General features: G+C 40.3%; 1 pseudogene; it reads right to left on the bottom strand.

Annotated features, from left to right (window-relative positions):
* LOC114041239 overlaps positions 1-23239 on the bottom strand; it is a 111455-nt pseudogene that overhangs the window by 7233 nt on the left and 80983 nt on the right.

Below are 23239 nucleotides of genomic sequence, written 5' to 3'. Positions count from 1 at the left end.
ACTAATATCAACTTGACCCTGATGACTGTAGGATAATTATTTTCCTTCTTCCCAGCACTCTAACCACCAGGCAATGCTGTCTGGATCAGAGCCTATACAGCCACAATGTGCTAGAGAAGTGTGACCCAGATGCGCCCATCAATCGCTCCAGGGTTCTACTTAAAAGCATAACCATATATAAAACAAATCCTCCGTTAAGGCCCATGTGAGGAAGGCATGGTGGCAGAGACGGCAAAGTCACAGGTCTGGTGTCAGAAGACCTGTGTACAAATCTTTCCTCTGGTGCTTACCGCCTATGTGACACTGGGCAAGACACCCGACTTCTCAGGGCCTCGGTTTCCTGCTCTGTAAAATGAGGGGTGGGACTCGGGTCTCCAAGCTCCCTCCAGCTCTGGACTTGTGATTGTTGACGGAGGGATGAGGTCAGGGACGGCTTCACAGAGGAGACAGCTGGGTGGTATACAAGGACAGGCAGCGTGCAGACGAGCAAAAGAACGGGAGTAGAAAAAGCACAGAGAGCTGTGGTGCAGAGTGTACTGGAAATACAGCAGAGCCTGAACACAGGTGTGGAGCAGGACCATGAGAGACGTTTGTGGAAGACGGCCACCTTATTGTTTTTTCCCTTTTACATTATCGTAGTCATTGTGCACGTTGTTTTCCTATTCTACTTAGTATGCTTTGCTAGGAAAATCTTCCTTTCTTTTCTGTATTCATCATATTCATTGTTTCTTACAGCACAGTAATAGCCTATTATATTTATAGGCCACAATTTATTTACCCATTCCCCAACTGTTGGCTATCTAATTTGTTTCTAGTTCTTACTATTATCAAAAGAGAGAGAAGGAGGGACAGAGACAGGAAGACAAAGCGAAGCAGGAGAGTGGGGAGGGAGGAAGGGAGAAGAGAGGGAGGGGGGAGGAAGGAAGAGAAGAGAGAGAGAGAAAAGAGAGGAGATATACATATATATATAGAGAGAGGAGAAAGTAAGAAAAAGGGGAGAGGGAGGGATGGAGAAAAAGCTGAATAACAGATACAATCTGGTAGCTTTTATATACAATCTAGATTATTTCTAGTTTAGCTTTTACATGTAAAGAATTTAGTTGGCTCCAAGGCTAGCTCTCTGCTCACTACACCATCCTGCTTCAGTGGCAGAATAGAAGAGAAAGTAGTAGATTGGGAGAATTAGGTTGGATCATGCTGCTCCAAAGGACTGTAAACTCTGAGTGGAATTTATTAGGGTTAGAGTAGCTGGCTGGAACTCTAACCCAGAGGTCAGCGCAAATCAGCAGTGTGATACTGTTGTCCAAAACAAGGCTGAGGTGTTTTAGGTTGCATGAGGAGGCAGAGTGTCCAGAGAGCGGGAGGGGATCATGCCACTGCGTACAGTCTTGGTCTGGCCACAGCTGGAGCCCTGGATGTCACATTTTAAGGAAGACAGCAATAAACTGTGGAACTCCCAGAAGAAGAAAGAATGGTGAAGGAACTTGTTAGCATACCGCATGAAGATTAATTAAGATAGTTGGGAATGGTTATGGAAAAGAAGACTTGGCAGTGGCCAGAGAAGGAGTTGTGAGATGCCTTATGTTTGGCTCTAGAGGTCAGAATCAGGAGCAATGGGGGAAAGCTGCCCATGTAGCTATAGGCTGAGTATATGAAAAATGACCCAACAATCGGTTGACCAAATGTGAAACAAGTTTCCCCTTAACTAGAGGCTTCGAAGCAAAGATGGATGGCCCTTTGTCAAGAAAGGGACGATTGTTCAGGCAGGTGTGGCTTGAGCTAGCCAGGCTCATTGAAGCCCTTCTGCATTTCTGTGAGAAAGTCAGGCAAAGGGAAGATCACCTACACCTTGACTAGAAATGCAGTTTACCCCTCTGGGTCTCTTTCCTTATGAGTTAAATTAGGAGAAGGGCACGTGGTTAAAGTTCCCGACATCCCTCCCTTCCAGCTCTAAAGAGCTACAAACACTCAGAAACCTAAATCATGTAATATAATCACCCGTTTCCTGAGGACATTCAGAGCTCGGGCTCTCTGGATGGGGCATGGTCGTCCAGAAAAGATCAAGGACACGGGAAAGAAAGTGTGCACAGGCCACCAACTGAGATGGCCTTCCAGGATAAAGAAGAAAGCCTGCCTCCCCTGGGACCGGACAGCCAGCAACCAAGCAAGCATTGCCTCCTCTCCCTTCTTGAGACTTCTGTCTTGAGGAAGGGCAGAGTCTTGACCAAGCCAAGCGTGGGTAAAGAAGTCATAAAGAACAACTCCATTTTATACTTCCTGAATTCAACAGGATGGAATTTCTTACACACCAGCGAGGTGTGAGCTCTTGGTCTCTGGAGAGGGAAAGACTCAAGGTGAACCAGGAGCAGCCCCACTTCCTCTCGGCATTAAAGAAAGGGACCCCAGCTGCCAAGGGACTGAGCTCTGATCTGGGAATTGGGAAACCCTGCTTCAGTTCTCAGCTTTCTGGAAGTTTGCTTCTGGATCTAATCCATTCTGCTGATCTGCTTATCTATTTTCCAAAAGATACCAGATAGTCTTGATAATCAATAAAAGAAAGAGAAAAGTATTAAGTGCTTACTATGTATGTACCAGGTGTTATAAGGTACACCTAGAAGCAGCCAGGAGGTCCAGTGACTATAGTACTGGACCTGGAGTTAGGAACACCCGAGTTCCGATGTGGCTTCAGACACTTAGTTGGGAGACCCTGGGCAAATCACTTGACTGCTGTCTGTCTCAGTGTTCTCAACTGTAAAAGGGGTATATTAGCACCTACCTCCCAGTATTTTTACGAGGATAAAGATATTTATAAAGTGCTTTGCAAATTTTAAAGTGCTATACAAATGCTAGTTGTTATTATTACTATTAATTATTATTACTGAACTATGGGCTGAGAATATAATATATATACATAATAAGCCCTCAAGGAACTTACATTATCTTTTTTTTAGTTTTCAACACTCACCTTTACAAAATTTTGAGTTTTAAATTTTCTTCCCCTCTTTCCCCTTCCTCAAGACAGCATGCAATCTGACATAGGCTCTACGTGTACAAATTCATATTACACATATGTCCATTATTAGTCATGTTGTAAAGAATAATTAGAACCAAAGGGAAAAACCATGATAAAGAAAAAGCAAAAACAAAAAAGAAGAGGAAAAATGGTATGCTTTGACCTGCATTCAGACTCCAAAGTTCTTTCTCTGGATGTGGACAGCATTTTCCATCATGAGTCTTGGAATTGTCTAGGATCATTGCATTGCTGAGAAGAACCAAGTCTATCAAAGTTGGTCATTGCACAATGTGGCTGTTACTGTGTGCAGTGTTCTCCTGGTTCTGCTCACTTTACTCAGCATCAGACCATACAAGTCTTTCCAGGTTTTTCTGAAGTCAGCCTGCTCATTGTTTCTGATAGCACAATAGTATTCCATTACGTTCATGTACTACAACTTGTTCAGCCATTCCTCAATTGATGGGCAACTCCTCAGTTTCCAATTCTTGGCCACCACAGAAAGAGCTGCTATGAATATTTTTGCACATGTGGGTCCTTTTCCTATTTTTATGATCTCTTTGGAATACAGACCTAGAAGTGCTATTGCTGGATCAAAGGGTACGCACAGTTTTATAGCCCTGTGGGCAGAGTTCCAAATTGCTCTCCAGAATGGTTGGATCAATTCACAACTCCACCAACAATGCGTTAGCGTTCCAATTTTCCCACATCTTCTCCAACATTTATCATTTTCCTGTTTTGTCATGTTGGCCAATCTGATGGGTGTGATGTGGTAGCTCAGACTTGTTTTGATTTGCATTTCTCTAATTAACAGTGATTTAGAATATTTTTTTCATATGACTATAGATGGCTTTAATTTCTTCGTCTGAGAACTGCCTGTACATATCCTTTGACCATTTAGCAACTCGGAGAATGACTTGTATTCTTATAAATTTGACTCAGTTCTCTATGTATTTTGGAAATGAAGCCTTTATCAGTGACACCGGCTATAAAAATTGTTTCCTAGCTTTCTTCTTCCCTTCTAATCTTGGTTGCATTGAATTTGTTTGTGCAAAATCTTTTTATTTTAAAATGCAATCAAAATTATCCATTTTGCATTTCATAATGTTCTTTATCTCTTGTTTGGTCATAAATTCTTCCATTCAAGGAACTTATATTCTAAAAAGGGAAGCCAACACATATAATGGAATGGTAAAATGCAGCTAGGCAGTGCCACACTGCACAGAGTGTCAGGCCTGGAGTCAGGAAGCCTCATTTTCCTGAGCTCAAATCTGGCCTCAGATTGACTTACTAGCTGTGTGACCCTGGGCAAGTCACTTAACCTCGTTTGCCTCAGCTCCTCATCTGTAAAATGAGATGGAGAAGGAAATGGCAAACCATTTAAGCATCTTTGCCAAGAAAACCCCAAATAGGGTCATGGAGAGTTGCAAATGACTGAACAGCAACAAAGCGTTTTAAATAGGGAAGTTGGAGGGATAGTGATTGGAGTAATAAGGCAATTGATTTATAATATAATTTATAATCTAGTATCGAAAAACCCTCTTCATTCTAATATTTTTCATTTATTTTCCTGTAAATTCTTTACCTTTTGTTTCTCTAAGGAAGGGGATGGACTTTTAAAAAGTATTTTGACAACTGTATTTCACCATAATTGATCTCCTTTGTAATTCTATGTATTTTATTTTTATTCATTTGAAAACATCATTCATTAGACTTTCAAAGGGGTCGACGACAAAAAAGGGTAAGAACCCTTGCTCCAAAGGATAGAACAAGGAAACACGGGTGCAGTTCACAGTTCTGTCCTTTATGTGCTGTGTGATACTGAGTATGTAACTTAACCTCTCTGTGCCTCAGTTATAGCTTTATTTAACAAAGAAAAGATTTCCATCTCCCCGTCATTCACAAGATGAGCATGGAGCTGATTTACCTAATTCTTGAGAGAAAACCCCTTTCCAGTATGAGCCTTTGGCTTTCCTATTAGGGCAGCCACGTGATCCAACTAAAGGACACAGTCCAGGAAAGGATTTTTGTCTCCGTTCTCTTGTCAGTCACAGCCTCAGTTTTCATATCTGCTAAATGGGGAGGAAACGTATGCGTGCCCTCCCTGCCTCAGACTCTCTTAGAAAAACACTTTTAGAAGTGAAATATCATTGGCCTTGATCCACAAAGTTAAGGCCAAGGTGGCAGAGGTCTTTGGAGAGGAGGGTAAGCGTAGGCGTGGAGGAGAAGGCATTCTAGCTGAGTTGGATGGGGAAAATAAGGCTGGGGAACACTCTGGGCCCCAGCCTGGGGTTCCAAATATTGCCTCTCACCGAGGCCTCCAGCCTATAATTTGGGGGTGAGGGCTCGTACTTTCCCTTTTAAGCAGGGAACAGGAGACCTAGATTACAGCAAATAATTCGATAAAATCTCTCAGGACAAATCCTTGTGAACAAGATAGAGAAATTACCAGGTGAGGTGGACATGGGCCTTGCTGAGTGCCCAGATTCAAAGAATCGTGGCAAATGAACTGACGTCAAGCCAGGGAGAAGTCTCTACTGGAGGGCCACAGAGCTTGGCTCTCTCCAACAAGTTTTGTTTTTGTTTTACCAAAGGTTTGGATTCATGCATAGGCACCAATATTTAAGTAACTGCCCCAGCCACCCAGGCTCCCTTCTCCCCTGACTTTGCCTCTGTCTTTCAGGATGTTTTTACCTCCGGCCCTGCAGCGTTCTCACTCTGGAGATGCTTCCACACCTCCTCCTCCTCCTCCTCCTCTTACCAAGCCCCTTCTGATCCTACCCCCCAAAATCTTCCAGCTGTATTTTATGTGTCTTCCCTCACTACATCTGAGGTTAGAAGTTAGAAACTGTCTTTTTTTGTTTGTATTTGTATTTCTAGCATTGAGTGTCTGGCTTATAGTAAGTGCTTAATAAACAATCTTTCTTTCTTTCTACCTACCCACCTGTCCATCTATCTATTCTATCTATCTACCCAACATCTACTATCTATCTATCTATCTATCTATCTAACCTATCTATTGTTCCAAGCTGGAGGCACAGCTAAGTCCCCCGGTGAAAAGGAGGAGGAAGGTAGGGGCATACAGTTTCCCCTCAGTTACCTGCTTTCTTCTTTCCCACAATAAAACAACAGGACTCCTTTTTCCTCCTTCAGCTTCTCATTTTCCCCTTTCTCTTCAAGCATCAGGGCGAAATCCTCCGAGGTCTCAGCCACACCCTCCTCACTGTTTCCTTGACCTTCTAAGTATGTGTTCAGTCGTTCAGTTGTGTCCCACTCTTTGTGACCCCAGGGTCAACTTTCCTTGGCAAAGACACTGGAGGGGTTTGCTACTTCCTTCTCCACGTTCTAAGCTGAGCTGGCGGGCCAGAAATTGCTCCAGCATCAACCGCCTCTGGTTCTGCTCCTTCCCATCTATTTCTGCTGGGAAATCCAAGTGAAAGGTCCATTAAGCCATCACCAGGCTACAGTTTGGCTGACCTGCCACCTCTTTCCTTCCCACCTTTTTCCCTCCCCCAGAGGTAGAGGTACCAGCACAAGCCTTGGAGTAAGGAAGCTCTGGCCTCCAATCCCACCCTAGACACTAGCTGTGTGTTCCTGGACAAGCCACGTATCCTCTGGTGTCTGCCAAATGAGGAATTCGGACTTGATGGACCTTAAAGCCCCATTCTATCCCCAAATCTACGCTCTCATGATCCACTGGTATATAGCTTAGTGAAGAAATGAATAGTGTGCTGCTTACAGAGAGGGATCAGGAGGATGAGGAAATGAGAGAAATACAAAATCTGTGTTCTAAAAAGTCTTGTTCTAATGACATAACCATAAAGGCTCTTCTCCTCGTGGGGCTGTGGCCCATCCAGGGCCTGGGGCAGACCCAGTGACCAAGGCTCTGCCACGCAGACACACACACACGTGCTCTCCTCATCCCCACCCCAAGCCCAGCGCCGGGGCAGAGCCAGCTCAGGGGCTGAGACACACACAGCAGCCCCTCAGACTCAAGCAGAGCTCTAGGATTGAAACTCAGAGCCTGCAGGCACTGCCTTTCTGGTTTTCCCTCACTGGCAGAGTGCCTGTCCCGAAGAGCCCCAGGCCCCTCCCACAAGCAGCCACTTCCACAAAGCCCCCAGTCTGATGTGCGTACACACTGCAACACATTCACACAGCTTAGGAAAACCTGGCCCCTTTACATCAACCCTCTTGCACACACATTCCAGCTCAGCACCCCTTGCACTAGCATGCATTCACATGCTAATTAAGAAATAAAAAGGTTGAGGGGCAGCTAGGTGGCGCAGTGGATAGAGCGCCAGCCCTGGAGTCAGGAGAACCTGAGTTCAAATCTGGCCTCAGACACTTGATACTTACTAGCTGCATGACCCTGGGCAAGTCAATTAACCCCAAATTGCCAAAAAAAAAAAAAAAAAGAAAGTGATTTCTGAAGAGAAGCGTTTTGGGGCAGCTAGGTGACACAGCAGATAGAGCTTGGTCTTGGAGTCAGAAGGACCTGAGTTCAAATGTGACCTCAGACACTTGATACTTACTAGCTGTGTGACCCTGGGCAAGTCACTTAACCCCAGTTGCCTCACCAAAAAGAAAACAAAAACAAAAAGAAATAAAAAAGGTTGATGAGTGGAATAGGTTAGGTGCACAATATACACAGATGGGTAAGACTCATCTTCTTGAGCTCAAATGTGGCCTCAGACACTTACTAGCTGTGTGACTCTAGGAAAGTCACTTCATCCTGTTTGCCTAAGTTTCCCCATCTGTACAATGAGCTGGAGAACAAAATGGCAAACCACTCCAGTGTCTTTGCGAAGAAAACCCCAAATTGGGTCACAAAGAGTCAGACACAACTGAAAAATAACTCAACAGCAAAAGAATACACAAACAAGCACAGGAGCCTCATTTGTATTAATCAGAAGATCCCAGATACTGGGTCAAGAACTCACCATTTGCCAAAACTTTTGGAAAGAGAGGAAAGCATTCTGGCAACAGCTAGACATAGACCAGTATCTCATGCTATGTACCAAGACAAGCTCCAAATGGGTACATTTAGACATAAAAGCTGACATCTTAAACAAATCAGAGAAGCAAGGAAGAAATCATGTTAGATTTAAGGACAGGGGAAGAGTTCATGACCAAACAATAGGGATGTTCACAGGAGGTGAAATGGACAATTTGTTATACACAATTAAACTTTGTTTCACTCAAATAATGCTCATATTGCTTAAATTAGGAAAGAATTAGGAAACTGAGATAAGACCTTTGCAGCTAATTTCTGTAATAAAGGTTTCGTTTCTCAGACGCATAAGAAACTAATTAAAATTTATAAGAAAAGGAGCCAGTCCTTAGTTGACAAATGATCAAAGAACATAAATAAACAGCATTTAGTGAAAGAAGTCGAAGCTATCACCAGTCATATGGAAAAAATGCACAAAATCTCACACAGCTGGGAAGTGTCTGAGGCTGGATATGAACTCAGGTCTTTCTGACCTCAGGTCCAGTGCTCTATCCATTGAGCCAAATGGAAGACGATGTTAGTGATAAGATCATGAGATGCACAAGTCTTCAGTGTAAGTGACCAATGCCGTTGCTGTTTCTCACTCCATTCCTCCCAAGGCCTCCCTGCCACATCTGACAGTATGTGCCTACTCTGGCCTTAAAGTCACCTAGAATTACAAGCTTGTCTTCTTTCGGGACATTGAAGATGAGGGTCTCCAGGTCTTCATAAATTTTTTCTTTGACCTTATCAGGGCTCATCATGGTGGGAGCATACACACTGGTGATGGTGGTGTGGCATTTTCCTGCATGTTGTCATGAGCTTGTCATTCACTCCTTTTGGGGGGCATACAAGCTTGTTGACTAGATTAGTTTTAACCGTGATAAGTATGCCAGCTTCATGGTGCTACCCATCACTGCGGCTACTCCACAAAAAAATGAGCGACCAATAATAACTTCAGAAAGCTAGACCTCATTGGCCAGCTTTGTTTCATTCAGGGCTGCCTTTGGATATGATACCTGCTTAGAGTTCTTGCAACAAGAGCCGTTCACCTTTCAGATCTACTAGATTTTGTGTGGTCTTTAAGCCTGTGCACATTCCATGTGTTTGTGGTGAGTGGAATCATTTTTGTGAAGTTTTTGTATATTTTTCCATTTTTTTTTTTACCATTTTTATTTAATGTTTTGAGTTCCAAATTCTATCCCTCCCTCCCTCTCCTCCCCACTCCCTGAGACAGCAAGAAATCAGATATAGGTTATGAATGTGCAATCATCTAAAACATTTCCATATTAGTCATTTTGTACAAGTAGACTCAAATAAAAGAAAAAAAATGAAAGAAAGTGAAAAATAGCATGCTTCAGTCTGTATTCAATCAATATCAGTTCTTTCTCTGGAGGTGGATAGTATGCTTCATCAGTGGTCCCTTGGGATTGTCTTGGATCATTATATCATTGAGAATAACTAAGTCATTCACAGCTCTCCGTTGAACAATATTGCTGTTACTGTGTACAACATTCTCCTGGTTCTGTTTGCTTCATCACGCATCGGTTCATGTAAGTCTTTCCAGGTTTTTCTAAAGTCATCTTGCTTGTCATTTCTTGTAACCCCATAATATTTCATTGCAATCATATACTACAGATTGTTTAGCCATTTCCCAATTGATGGACATTGCTTTGATTTCCAATTCTTAGCCACCACAAAAAGAGCTGCTATAAGTATTTTTATACAAATAGGTCCTTTTCTCTTTTTTCGATGTCTTTGGGATATACACCTAGCAGGGGTATTGGCTGGATCGAAGGGTATGCACAGTTTTATAGCCCTTTGGGCATAGTTCCATATTGTTCTCCAGAATGGTTGGATCATTTTTGGTGTTTCAGCTACAGAGCAGGATCCCCACCTGTCACAATGATCAGGTCAGGGTTAGGTTAGGTGAAGCAGACTCTTTTTTAGGGCACCTTTTCTTTGCCCTTCCCCATTCCAGGAGGTGAGCAGTGCAGTCCTTAAGAAAGGATCCTCAGATGCCCAGGGGGCTGCTGAATCCCACTGCTGCTTCCGTTCAGTGCGAAGATGACCCTATGACCTGGACCACCAGTGGGCAGGGTTGTAAATATAGCTCCCAGTGTATCTACACCTGCTGCTTTGTCACTTGTCTGTCTCCACAGGACTCTGAGGTAATTAAAAATGGTAGAGTGGTATGGGTGATGTCTTTTGATTCTTGCATAAATAGGATTTGCGCGAGGCAGAGTTGCATGAAGTTGTCAGCCTCACTCTCTCTTCTTCCACAGTCATTGAAGTTCTGTGGCAAAACAAAGTCAAGATGACTGGCTCAGGATGCTGTGGATGACCTTGGCATTTTCAATGTCTAACCAAGCTCTAAACACTTCACAGTGCCTGCCTCCACCACCTTCACAGCCTGTTGGTACAAATTGTCCTCATCCAACCATTTTTGGGGGGAAGTCTTCACATCCTTGGGGTAGACACCCCCCAACTCACTGATGGGCTTGCGGCCTGTTGGTTACCCTCAACCTGGTTTAGCCCATCTGCCAACGTGGTTTACCAGGGTGTGGCTGCTGCACATGCTACGGCTTCTTGGAGCCACAGATGAGAAAGTTGGTTGGTAGGTGGACACCGAAAGTGGAAAGCGGCCCTCAAAAGGGCTCAAGAGACCTCACGCCAGAGGTACTTGTCTTCCCTGAACATATGCCTACACGACCTGGCAGACAGCAGAATCTTAATATTTACTGGATTGGATCTTCTGCTCTTGCACATTCCCTCCCGGGCCATCCCCATTTTTTCACTCATTTAATTTTCCCTCCATGTTTACTTGCTCCTTTCCTACTGACACAAATAAAGCCACGTCTCCCCAGTGCCAAATACCTAGAGGTTGAAATCCACAGCTGGTGTCTCCAGCTCTTTTCCTTTTTCCTTTCTTTGAAAACTCTCTGTATTCTGGCTCCCAACTTCATTGTTCAATTAAAACAGTTCTCTGTGAAGTTATGAATCGTCTTCAAAAGGCTAAATCCAACGGCCTTTCCTCAATCCTCATTCTTCTTGACCTCTCTGCTGCCTTTGGCACAGTTAATCACCCCCTTTTTGTGGACACATTCTAGGTTTTGGTGACGCTACTCTCTCCTGGTTCTCTTCGTCCCAAAAAATAAACTCAACAGCTTTCCCTCAATCCTCCAATTTCCTTATTTTCCTATTGGTATCCAAGGTATCAATCATCCTTCTAATCATCCAGGCTCATAACCTAAATGTCACCCACTGTTCATCTCTCACACACTCACTGGCCCCACTTCATTCTTATGGAATGTCTTTTTCATTCTCTTTTTGTAACCTCTTCTGCATACACCCCTATCTTTCCCAACATTGCCACTTTCTTGGTTCAGGCCCCTATCCTTCCCACCTGAGGCAAGAGCCTCATGGTTTGTGTCATTGCCTCAAGTCTCCTTCTAGTCCATTCACTCCTCCATGCAGCTGTCAAATCCACTTTCCTAAATAAATCACACTTCTGACCATGTCACTACCTACAGAATTGAGTCCTGTGACTTCCTATCACCCAGATCCAATATAAAATCCTCCGGTTGCTTAAAGCCCTTCATTATCTTCTATTCCCCTACCTTTCTAGTCTTCTTTCACTTTGCTCCCCCTCCATATGTGATAATCCAGTGGTACAGGACTCCTTTCTGTGCCTTAGACAGGACCCTCCATGTGTTTTCCCTGGTTGTCCCTCATGCCTGGAATGTTCATCCTGGCCTTCCTCAAGTCCCAACAAGATGGTCAAGCATATAGGAAGCAACCCAGCTTAACTCTCCCAACATTCCTCTCCAAACAACTTTAAAATAATGTGTCAAATCTAATTATGGAGCAGGACAAGCAACAAAAGGATGTGAGTGCCATTTTTCCAGCCCAAGACCAGCGGGGGAGGGGGTAGGAAGGGGGTCTGTGTCGCCAAGGCGGGGGCCAGCACAATCAGTGGGCCATCAAGGTGACTGCAACGGCAGCAGCGGGAGAAGCAGCAGTGTCAGGAGCTCTCAGCCCAGAGATTCCAGGGCAGAGAGGGGTGCTAGTGTTTGAGGGGCTCAAAGGATATGAACAGGAAGTTTTTCAATGAAGAAATAAAAATAATTTGAAGTTATATGAAAAATGCTCTAAATCATTATTGATTGGAGAAATACAAATTAAAACAACTTCGAGATATCACTTTACACCTACCAGATTGGCTAAAATGATTGAAGTGGAAAACAACAGATGTTGGAGGGGCATGGAAAAATTGGAACACTAATTCATTGTTGGTTGAATTGTGAACTGAATGCAACCATTTTGAAGAGCAGTCTAGAATTATCCCCAAAGAGTTATTAAACTACCTATACCCTTTGACTCAGCAATACCACTACCAGGTCTATTTCCAATGATTAGGTAAAAGGAAAGGAACCTATATGTTCTAAAATATTCACAGCAACACTGTTGTGGCAAAGAACTAGAAATTGAGGGGATGCCTGTCAATTGGGGAATGGCTGAACAAGTTGCGGTATATGATTGTGATGGAATACTATTGTGCTATAAGAAATGATGAGCTCACTGATTTTAGAAAAACATGGAAAGACTTGCATGAAATGAGGAAGAGAGAAATGAGCAGAACTAAGAGAACATTGCATATATTAACAGCAGTATTGTTTTAAGAAGGACTTTGAGTGAGTAAGTTATTTTGACTTATAAATACCCAAATTCGCTATAAAAGTTATACAAAGAAAGACACTATCTGCATCCAGGGAAAGAACTGGTATTTAAATAGAATAATTGAATAATCTTATAAATAAATAAATAATTACCTATTTGTGTTAATGATAGGATTCTCTAGGGTGGGGGGGAGGAAGAAAAAAATTACATGATAATTTTGTTATATATTTAAAAGAAATAGCAATCTATATATAATAAATTTGCAATTTCATGTGCAATCATCTTTTTAAAAATTATACTATGTTATGGAAATGCTTGTTTTATTCCATAAACTAAAAATAAAATAAATTTTAAAAAAAGAAATGAGAGCAATGCAAGAAAATTATAAAAATATAATTAATAGTGTGGTAAAAAGAGGCAAACAAAAATACTGAAGAAAAAAATACCTTAAAGAACAGAACTGGGGGCAGCTAGGTGGTGCAGTAGATAGAGCACCAGTCCTGGAGTCAGGAGGACCTGAGTTCAAATCTGGCCTCAGACACTCGACACTTATTAGTTGTGTGACCCTGGGTAAGTCACTTAACAGCAATTGCCTTGCACAAAAATAAAACAAAAAAACAAAACAAAACAGAATTGGCCAAATGGAAAAGGAGGTACAAAAGCTAACTGAAGAAAATAATTCCTTAAAAATTAGAATTGGGCAAGTGGAAGCTAATGACTCCACGAAACATCAAGAAACAATAAAACAAAGTCAAAAGAATGAAAAAAAAAACCTAGAAGAAAAATGTGAAATATCTTATTAGAAAAATATCTAACCTGGAAGACAGACCAAGGAGAGAGAATTTAAGAATTACTGGACTCCCTGAAAGCCATAATAAAAAAAGTGCTTAGACATCATATTTAAAAAAATTATAAAGGAAAACTGTTCAATCTTGGACCCAAAAGGTAAAATACAAATTGACAGAATTCATCAATCACCTCTTGGAAGAGATCCCAAAATTAAAACTCCCAGGAATATTATAGCTCCAGGTCAAAGAGAAAATACAGAAAGCAGCCAGAAAGAAACAATTAAATATAAGGGGGCCACAATCAGGATCACACAAGATTTAGCAGCTTCCTTGTTAAAGGTGTGCAGGGCTTAGAAGATGACATTCCAGAAGGCAAAGGAGCTAGGAATACAACCAAGAATCACCTATCCAGAAAAACCGCATATGATCCTTCTGGGGGGAAAATGGCCACTGAATGAAATAGAGGACTTTCAGGCATTCCTGATGAAAAGCCTAGAACCGAATAGAAAATTTAACATTTACACCAGAGAGTTCTTCAGAAACCTCATGAACACTGAACGGGATCAAAATTTAAATTCTATCTCGGACACTCAGAGCAAGTGTGACCTCCTGTAAATCACTTGACTTCTCTCATGCCTCCATTTCCTCAGTTATGATTCTTTCCTCCCAGAGCCCGATTCAATGTGAGCCCTTAGTCAATGCTGCCATAAGAGAGCCACTTGCTTGGATCCCATGTTCCCATAATGCCGAGGGCTGAGACACCTTCACATGACGTCTTTCTGAAGTTGGTTTCTCTCTGCAGCGTGGCCTTGGAGGTATACTTCCTGCACACACAGTTCAACCATCCAGGGAGTCCCACGTGGGGAGCTCCCATAGAGAAGACAAGGGAGCCAAGGGGGAAGTGAAACATTGTGCCGGGCTCATCGCGGCTGACCAAAGTGACTGGAGGTCCGGGAGAGAGCACAGTCCAAACTGCAGCTTTGACAAGGGTCGACCCAACTAAGCCTGACACTGTGGCCTGTTTCCCATATGTTGGTGTCCCTCTCCCAATGTGTTCAGGAGATTTAGAAATTAATTAGGAACGGGAGCTAATGCTTCTGGGAAACATTGTAGGGAAAGCAGGGGGAATGGCAACCATTTGGGCACAGGGGCTGAGTGTCTGGTGCCTGAGTGAAATACGTGTTATTACTGTGCTATTCTATTTTTATTAAAAACCTTGGCTTTAAGGAAAGAAAAGAAAAGAAAAACCAATAAGCCTTTTCTAAGTCCTCCTTAATCTTAGAATCTTCTCTCTCTTGCTTAGCTCCAATTTATCCGGGTTTTAGCAGGACTCCACATAGTTGTAAGTGTGTCATCTTCCCCACCACACTGTGAACTCTTGAAAGCAGGGGCTGTCCCTTGCCTTTCTTTGTATCCGCGGAACTTGGGAAAATGTCTGAAACATAGTGGGTGCTTAATAAATGATTGCTGACTTGAAGAGAACACAGGAAAGATCTCATATGGCACAGCCATACCCCTTTTGCGGATGCTTTCAAGAGAGTTCCATGCCCCAAAGTTCTACACAATGACTTCTCCTGGGATCATAGATTTATCACAAGAAGAGAAATCAAAGGCCTTGGAGTCCAACCCCTTCATTTTAGAGATGGGAAAACTGAGGCTCAGAGGTTCAGTGGCTTGCCCAGGATCACGTTGGTGAAGTGTCCAAAAAAGAATTCCAATTCAGGTTAGCTTTTTTTTATTAATTTATTTTTAGTTTTCAACATTCACTTCCATATGCTTTTGAGTTTTAAATTTTTCTTCCCCTCCCTCCCCAAGACAGTGTGCAATCTGATGTAGGCTCTACCTATACATTCCTATTAAACATATTTTCACATTAGTTATGTTTTAAGAATTAGAACCAATAGGAGGAACCGCAAGAAAGAAGAAATAAAAACAGAAGGAAAAAAAAAAGAGCAAATAGTATGCTTCAATCTGCATTCAAACTCCATAGTTCTTTCTCTGGATGTGGATAGCATTTTCCATCATGAGACTTTTGGAGATGCCTTAGATCCTTGCATTACTGAGAAGTGTTAAGTCCATCAATGTTAGTCATCGAACAATGTGGCTGTTACTGTGTACAACATTCTCCTGGTTCTGCTCACTTCACTCAGCATCAGACCATACAAGTCTTTCCAGGTTTTTCTGAAGTCAGCCTGTTCATCATTTCTTATAGCACAATAGCATTCCATTACATTTATATATCACAACTTGTTCAGCCATTCCCCAATTGATGGGCATCCCCTCAATTTCCAATTTTTTGCCACCACAGAAAGAACTGCTTTAAATATTTTTGTATATGTGGGTCCTTTTCCCATTTTTTTATGATCTCTTTGGGATACGGAAGCCAATTCAGGTTATCCTGCCCCCAATTTAACACTCCTTGCTCTACAGCACCTAAATACTTCTAGGGATAACACAATTCATTCACCCGCTTTCATCTCACTCACCTAGGCAGAAGTTCCTTGGGCCTTTTGGCTCCAGCATCCAGGATTTCTCAAAATTGGAAATCAAATCTTCTCTGAGAACTGGAAATCCTGGACATGGGGAATAAGGAATGGATGAGGACAGAGAGAAATGTATAATTTACTCCTCTTTAGGGAAAGGGGACATGCAACCAAGGACAACAGCATAGTTCCCAGGACTCTTCAAGGATGGTTGACATGTCATTTATTGTTGGTAACTTGGGGGTAGGGAGGAGATCATGCAGCCAATTAAGAATTAGAAAATTCTGTCTTTGACTGCCTCCTTCGTAGAAGGATGGGCACACTCCATAGCTTTCATTATCTGGAAATTAGAGCCAACCAGTAGTTCAGTGATGACAGTCTTGGGCCTAGAGTCAGCAAGACGTGAGTTCAAATCCAAACACTTAGTGGTTATGTGATCCTGGACAAATCACTTAACCTCTGTTTGCCTCAGTTTCCTCCACTGTAAAATGGTGATGATAACAGCACCAAACTCACAAGGATGTTGTGAGGATCAAATGCAATCATCAAATTGTAATCATTGGCTCAAGATGTTACAGATGTTTGCATTCTTGTGGCACAGATGGTAGGTTCTTTGAAAGCCATGAACATTAGGCGTTTGAATTACAACTCATCTTGAAAACATCATGGACCGTCGCAAATGTTCTATGAAAACAGACCTTATATGGCCTCCCATTGTGGTGTTAATTCTGTTCTAATTTTTAACTTATATTCTACTAATGTTATTGTTCTTCTATCTGGATTTTCAAAGGAACTGGTTCACAACCTCACTGAATAATTCTGTAGTTTCTGTGGGAATCTAGCCTGTGTGCTAATGGTAGAAAAAAGAAAGTTATGTTTGAAAAGATTTTTTTTTCTTGCATTGGTTGTATTATACATAAACATTATTTAAAAAAAAACCCAAGGTAATATATTCAACTGAATTTCAAGTACATTTACCATTTAATGCACTACATGTCATTAAGTGATAGAAAAATCAATCTTTTATACAGCAGCTAGCAATTCATTTTGTTAGCTGCTTTGTGGGCTAAAAATAAAAAATAAATTTCCATCTCTCATCAGCAGAGCTTGGAAAATTCTCTTACCAAAAACCAAAAAGCAAAACTACCCAAGTCTCTTTAGAATCAAAGGTCAACATGGAAATAGAAAGAATTCAACAGTCAGCTCTAGAAACTCCAAAATGAAAAATCACAGAACCATCAGTGCCAAAATCCAGAGCTTTAAGATCAAAGAAAAAATATTTCAAGCATCCAGAATGAACAAATTCAAACACTGAGGAACCATTTTAGGATCACACATAATTTATCAAGGACTACTACAAAGGAGTAAAGACTTTGGAACACATCAGAAGATAAAGAATATTGGCTTATAACCAAGAATAACTTACCCCAAAGAAAGAAGTATAATCCAAAGAAGGGGGGAAATAGCTCTTCAAGGAAACAGAGGGCTTCTGTCCACTGCTAATGAAAAGGCCAGGATGTGAGGATTGTGGTAAGATGGCAGAAAATATCCAAAAAAATAACCAACCAAACAAACAGGCAGGAAAATACCTAGCTCTCCCAAACCCCTCCAAATAACTTAAAACAATACCTCAAATTGAATTTTAGAGTGGCAGAAATAATAAAAACTCAGAGCAAAACAGCTGTCCAGCCTTAGACAACTTAAGATGATGTTAGGAAAGATCTGGCCTACTGGAGGGGTAGTCTGACTGGGAGCAAAGTGCAGATACCGATGCATCAACAAATGGCAGGCCTTGGGGGCAGCTGTGCTGGGGCAGTCTGGGCTACAGGAACTTCCACTCAAAGGTGAAAGTGGATGAGGGGAAAATCGGGGAACCTTCTGTTGGCATTGCATGTGGGACCTATGCGTGCTGGGTGTGGTCCTGAGCTGTGGCTATGGGTGAACAGAAGTGAGCACACAGAGGATGCTATGGGAGAACAGAGGTGGGTGGAGCACTTCCAGGACCATGGGAAATAAGAGGATTTGCATGGCAGCACTGCGAAGGTGAAGGTGACTGGTCCCAGCTAAGGGGAGGAAAGGAATACCTAAGGTCACTCATAAACAAAGGCAGAGGCAGGAAGAGCAGTGACCACACCTGGCCTTGGACAGCACAATGAAAGAATCAAAAAAGTGAAAGGCCCCGAGAGAAAGCAAGCAGCTAGAAGGAAACAATTCAAATACTGTGGAGCTACAGTCAGGATAACACAAGATTTAGCAGATTCTACATCAAAAGACTGAAGGGCATGGAATACAATATTCTGAAGAGCAAAGGAGCTGGGTTTGTAACCAAAATAACCTAACCAGCAAAGCTGAGTGTAACCCTGTAAGGGGAAAAAATGGAAAATGAATGAATTTAAGACTTTCAGACATTCTTAAGGAAAAGATCAGAATTGAACAGAAAATCTGACTTTCAATACAAGAATCAGGAGAAACACAGGAAGGTAAACATGAAAGACTAATCACAAGGCATTTATACACGGTTTCCTGTCTTATATGTGAAAATGATATTTATATCTCTTAAGAAATTTATCTTTATTAGAGTAGTTAGAAAGAGCGTACACAGATAGAAAGGTTGGGTTTGTGTTGATTGTGATGAGATGATCCAAAAAATAAAAATGGGTGCAGAGACGTAAAATGGAGCAAATTGTCTCAAACAAAAGAGGCGCGAACAAAAAAAACTTTTACACTGGAGAGGAGGACAGGGTGGAGGGTTGGCAGTGTGGGAAACTTATTCTCATCAGAACTTGATAAAGGAGGGACTAACATACACATCTAGTTGGGTATAAAAGTTTTAACGTACAAAGAAACAGAAGGGCATGGAGATAGGATAAGGCAGGAAATCTTAGAAAAGTGTGCAGAGTAGGGAGGCAGTGGTCAGAAGAAAACTAGACTTCTGAGAAGGGATAAGTTAAAAAAGAGAAGGATAACAATGGGGAAAATAGGATGGAGGGAAATAAACAACCAATAATTATAATCATAATACATAATGTAATATATATTATAATAATTACAACTTTGAATTTGAATGGGATAAACTCACCAATAAAACAGAAATGGATAGCAGAATGGATCAAAACCTAGAAATTGACAGTATGTTGTATACAAGAAACACACTAAAAAATGAGACATATAGAGTAAAAATAAAGGTCTAGTGTAGAATTTGTTATGCTTCAGCTGATGTAAAAAAAAAAAAAAAAAAAAGCAGAGGCGGCAATCATGACCTCAGACAAAAAAGCTAAAATAGACTTTATTAAAAGAGATAAGTGGGGAAACTACATCATGCTAAAAGGTACCATAGAAAATGAAGTAATATCAGTATAAACATAGATGCATCAAATGAGATAGCATTCAAATTTATAAAGGAAAAGGTAAATGAATTGTAGGTAGAAATAAACAGCAAAATCATAATAGTGGGATACTTCAAATTTCTCAAAAAACAAATAAGAAGTCAAGAAGATGAATAGACTCTTAGATAGCATAGATATGATAGACATCTGGAGAAAACCAAATAGGAATAGAAAGGAATATACCTTTTTCTCAGTAGTACATGGCATCTTTGCAAAAACTTACCATATATTAGGGTATAAAAAACTTATAGTCAAATGCAATAATATCAAATGCATCCTTTTCAGATTATAATGCAATAAAAAATTACATTTAATAAAGGACTGTGGGTTAAAAATTAATTGGAAACCAAATAATCAAACAGATCATAGAAATAATCAATAATTTCATTAAAGAGAATAGTAACAATGACACAACATTTTAAAACTTGTGTGATGGGGCAGCTAGGTGGCGCAGTGGATAGAGCACCAGCCCTGGAGTCAGGAGGACCTCAGTTCAAATTCGGCCTCAGACACGTAACACTTACTAGCTGTGTGACCCTGGGCAAGTCACTTAACCCCACTGCCTAACCCCCCCCCCAAAAAACAAAAAAAACTTGTGGGATGTAGCCAAAGCAACACTTAAGGGAAAATTTATATCTCTAAATGTGTCAATCAATAAAAGAGAGGGGAAAAAAAGATCAAAGAATTGGGCATGCAACTAAAAAAATAGAAAAAGAACAAATTAAACACTGCCAATTAGACACCAAATTGGGGATCCTGAAAATTAAAATTGAGAGTAATAAAATTGATATAAGAATAATTAACAAACAAAACTAGGAACTGGTTTTATGAAAAAAAAAATAAAATATAGCATTGGTTAGTATTATTTTTTAAAAGACAGAAGAAAACCAAATCACTAGTATAAAAAACAAAAAGCATGGTTACACCACTAATGAAGATGAAATTAGAGAAATCAGTAAGAGTTATTTTGTCCAATTATATGCCAATAAACTTAACAATCTAAATAAAATAGAAGAATACATACAAAAATATAAACTACCCAGATTAAATGAAGAGGAAGTAGAATATCTAACTAAACCTATTTTAGAAAAAGAAACAGGCCATAAATATACTTCCTAAGAAAAAAGCATCAGGACCAGATGGATTTGCAAGTGAATTCTACCAAACATCTAGAAATCAACTAATTACAATATTAAATAAATTATTTGGAATAATAGGCAAAGGAGTCTCGCCAAACTCCTTTTATAAAAAAGATATGGTGCTGACAGCTAAACCAGGAAGAATGAAAACAGAGAAAAAATATTATAAACCAATTTCACTAATGAATATTGATGAAAAAATCCTAAATAAAATACTAGATAGGAGACTACAAAAAGATATGACAAAGATTACACATTTTTGAGATTTATACCAGGAATGCAGGGTTGGTTCAATATTAAGGAAAACTATTAACATAATTGATCATATCAATAACAAAACCAACAAAAATAATATGATTTGATGCGGAAAAAGCTTTTGACAAAATACAACACTCATGCCTGTTAAAAACACTTGAAGGTATAGGTATAAATGGATTTGTCCTTAAAATAAAAAAAAATCTCCCTAAAACCATCAGCAAGCATTATCTGTAATAGGGATGAGCTAGAAATGTTCCCAATAAGATCAGAAGGTGAAGCAAGGATGCTCATTATCACCACTATTATTTAGTACTGTACTAGAAATGCTAGCAATAGAAACAAGAGAAGAAAAAAAAACTGAAGGAATAAGAATGGGTTATGAAAAAATAAAACTATCTTTTTTAGCAGATGACGTGATGACACACTTGGAAAACCCTAGAGATTCAACTAAAAACTCAGTTGAAACAATTGATAATTTTAGCAAAGTAGAATATAAAATAAACCCACATAAACCATCAGCATTTCTATATATTACCACCAAAGCTCTGCAAAAACAGATAGTAAGGGACATTTCATTTAAAATCATCACAGACAATACTTGGGAGCATACCTGCAGAGACAAACCCAGCAACTATATGAACATAATTATAAGACATTTTTATACAAATAAAGTCACATTTGAATAATTGAAAAAATATTAATTGTTCACGAGTGGGCTGAGCCAATATAACAAACATAACAATTCTACCTAATCTATATGCTTAGTGCCATCCCAATTAAACTAAATAACAGAATTAATTTTGAAAAACAAAAGGTCAAGAATGTCAAAGGAATTAATGGGAAAAAAGATAAAGGAAGGGGGTCTAGCAATACCAGATATCACAACTACCTGGTACTAAGAAATAAAAGGCTGGATCAGTAGAGTGGAATAGGTATATATTTTGTTGTCATTGTTTGGCTGTTTCAGTCGTATCCCACTCTCCATGACCCCATTTTGAGGTTTTCTTGGCAAAGATACTGGAATGGTTTGCCATTGCCTTCTCTAACTCATTTTACAGACGAGGAACTGAAGTAAACAGGATTAAGTGACTTGTCTGTGGTCACACAGCTAATAAGTCCCTGAAGCCAGATTGGAACTTGGGAAGATGAGTATTCCTGATTCCAAGCTCAGTGCTCTACCCAATCTGCCACTGAGCTGCCCAGATCTCTTCTTGTATAGTTGTTTTCAGTTGTGTCCAACTCCTCGTGAATCCATTTGGGGTTTTCTGGAGGGACTTGCCATTTCCTTCTCCAGCTCATTTTATAATGAGAAACAGAGGTAGATAGGGTTAAGTGGCTTGCTAGAGATCACACAGGTAGTGAGGGTCTGAGGCTGGATTTGAACTCAAGAAGATGAGTTTTCCTGACTCGAAGACTAGCACTCTATCCACCGTGCCGCCTAGCTGCCCCAGGTATATAATATACCATAGTAAATGACTACAGTAATCTTGTGTTTGATAAACACAAAGATCTAAGATTTTGATATAAGAACTCACTATTTGGTAAAAATTGCTAGGAAAACCAGAAAGCAATCTGCCAGAAACTAGGTGGAGACCAATATCTTACACTGTTTACCAAGATAAGGTTGAAATGGATACATGACCTAGTCATAAAGGGAGATATCATAAGTAAATCAGAGGAGCAGGGAACATATTGCATATCAGATTTATGGATGAGAATTTATGAATAACCAAGAAACAGAGAGCACTGTGGGATGCAATATGGATAAATGGTCAAAAGTATATGAACAATTTTTAAAAGAAATCAAAGCTACCTGTAATCATATAAAATGCTTTAAATCATTGATTCAGAGAGTTACCATCTCGCACTTATAAGACTGGCTAAAATGATAGAAGGGGCAAATGACAAATGCTGGATGGGACGTGGAAAAATTGGGACATTAATACACTGTTCGTGAAATTGTGAACTGATTCAACCATTTTGGAGAGCAATTTGGAATTATGCCCAAAGTTATAAAATCATGTATACCCTTTGATCCAATAATACCACTTTGTTCTATTTCTCAAGGTGATCACAGAAAAAGCAAAAGAACCTTTATGTTATAGCAACTCTCTTTGTGGTAGCAAAAAAATTGGAAATTGAAAGGATGCCCATCAACTGGGAATGGACGAATGAGTTGTGGTATATTACTGTGATGGAACAGCAATGTACTGTAAGAAATGATGAGCAGATTAGATTTAGAAAAACATGGAAACACTTGCATGAAATAACGCAGAGTGAAATGAGCAGGACCAAGAGAATGTGGCATTCAGTAACAGCAATATTATTTAAAGATAAACTGTGAATAACTAAGCTATTTTGAGTAATATGATCATTCAATTCAACTACAAAGGACTTATAAAGGAAAATATCATCCTCTTCCAGAGAAAGAAATGATATATGGAAGTAGGCATTGTATTGTTCCATATGGATAGATAGATAGACAGATATAGATATACATAG

The sequence above is a fragment of the Vombatus ursinus genome, unplaced genomic scaffold (assembly GCF_900497805.2).
Source record: "Vombatus ursinus unplaced genomic scaffold, bare-nosed wombat genome assembly UNPS02014170.1, whole genome shotgun sequence".
Classification (NCBI taxonomy): Eukaryota; Metazoa; Chordata; class Mammalia; order Diprotodontia; family Vombatidae; genus Vombatus; species Vombatus ursinus.
This window is presented reverse-complemented; position numbering and strand designations above follow the sequence as displayed.